Raw genomic sequence first — 2,162 nt, 5'->3', positions numbered from 1 at the left:
ATATAAAATATAATTCAAACAATGCATATATTCTTCCAAAACCAAAAGGCTCAAGATTTACCATATAGCTAATTGGGCTGGGTCCCAAAAGAGACAATAACATTTCAAGCCATGGTGACCCAACAACTCAACGCTGCTCAGTATGTGTGTCTAGATACAGAAGAGGCTGAAAAAAGGACCTTTTGTTCCCATCACACTGAAACCATTTGGAATGTGGGATCTGAGGTACCAAACATTTTTAGGAACGGTGACTCAGCCCATTTTGAAAAGGGGAGTACTAAGGAGAGTGTGGCTAGGGAGTTCTTTTCCTCCTTGCATGTTATGTGAAACTCCCTACCCCAACCAGCACAGTCACCCTTATGTACAGGTCAAAGGACATTACTCTTGTCTACGCTCCATTCAAATACACTTCTCAGGCTCTCTAGGACAGCCAGAAATGATAGCAGCTTAGTCAGTTCATATATTCCTCTATAGTAGAGACACGACCCTTTTCAAAAGCCCCTCAGTTAGCATATTATGATAAGGGGAAAGGCCCCCTGCATCATCTCTCCTTGTAATGCTGTCAGGTGAGGGAGAACCATCATTTTGCCCTTACAATATTCCTATATTTTATACTAGATAGATATGTTTACGGGCTTCTGTGAAATGGATGTTCACTCATATGTACAGCATGATTCAGTGAATCTAGACAAAGTGTGTTTGCAGTGACAGGACCTGATATCTAAGATCGTTTTTGACAAAATTGGACATGACTGAAACTCTTGAAATAAACAGCACTACAAATCACACTGGGAATGAATTGGAGCCAGAAGCTGTGTATGATTCTCTTGGGTTAGACTCAGCTTAACTTTACTAACAGTATAATATCCCTTCTACCTTGACTTAAGGTTGCTTGCTAACCTTTGAAACACTAGTTAAGGAAACCCAGGAAAAGGTGTGGGAAAAACTGTTTTACTAGCATTCTTGCAGAATGAAATCTGTGTCCGTTCAGAAGGCCATCATGAGGTCCATATACCACCTTACTCCTACTTTCGCCCTCCTTTGAGAAATTTAGTGGAGAAGTCTTACATGGGCCCTTTTAACAGGGCTGAACATTAAACCTGAATGCTCAAATATTCACCAGTGGCAAAGTTTTGTGTGGTAGCAAACTTTGTCTTGCTACTTTGTTGGTTAGTTTCATAAAATATTCAATCAGGGAGGAAATTTAATGTGTGCGTTAATTAGGTTGCTAGACAGCACAGTGCAAATGTTGAATATTTACTTCAAATTCTTCATGATTAAGCTACAGTCAAAAGATTATTTGACAAAAATACATGGATCACGTTCAATAGGGAATAAATCTGATGAATTTCTGATCTTCTCACTGACAGTTTGTGAGCAGTAAATAAGGTGAAATTATTGAGCAAATTAGTCATTGCTGATTATTCACTCACTCTAGTTAAAACATCTTCCTTCTGTTTGTGGGTTTAAAAAGAACTTAGTAGAAAAATGCATGCAGCCAAGTGAGTTGGCCTGATTGTTCTCATGTAATCTCTGCAATTTCAAGTTCCTCTTGAGAACAGTGATTCAGAAAGCCATATGTGTTTTCTGAGTTGGTACTTGGAAAAATATGATAGTTTTCTGTGTGAATGTGAGTTCTGGGGGCTTGTTTGTTTCTGTTCCTTATAATAAGGAATGTATTACTTGATATAGGAAGGAAAATGTGATTCCTCTCTACACATATGAATATCTCTTGAAATCAATGCAGTTGCCTGGACTTACAAATCAGCTTGTGGGTTTATTTACAAGTAGCAAAATTGGGTAATTTGATAGTTCAGCTTATTAAGATTTTCTTCCAACTCCCATTGTTTGGTTTCAGTAACATGAATGCCTTTTTTACTGTGTATTTTTTTTTGAGAACCTACAGGGTTTCAGCCATGCAATCCCTGATTCCATCCTGAATCTTTCTACTAGGTAAGTCATTAGATCTGGAGTTGCCCAGTGGTGTGTATCCACGGAAAAGGAGAAGGTGGGAAAATACTGTCTTATTGGATCTGGTTTGCCATTCCTTTAAAAATACTGATAGGTGGAATATCTCTTCAGGGTTTTATGTATTCCTGCCTTTATGCCAGACTTGACCCATGTATACATAACAATTATCAGCATCTCACTTACAGCTCTTT

The sequence above is a fragment of the Gavialis gangeticus genome, unplaced genomic scaffold (genome assembly GCF_001723915.1).
Source record: "Gavialis gangeticus isolate Ggan-Ray unplaced genomic scaffold, GavGan_comp1, whole genome shotgun sequence".
Classification (NCBI taxonomy): Eukaryota; Metazoa; Chordata; order Crocodylia; family Gavialidae; genus Gavialis; species Gavialis gangeticus.
Note: the sequence above shows the minus strand (reverse complement) of the source record.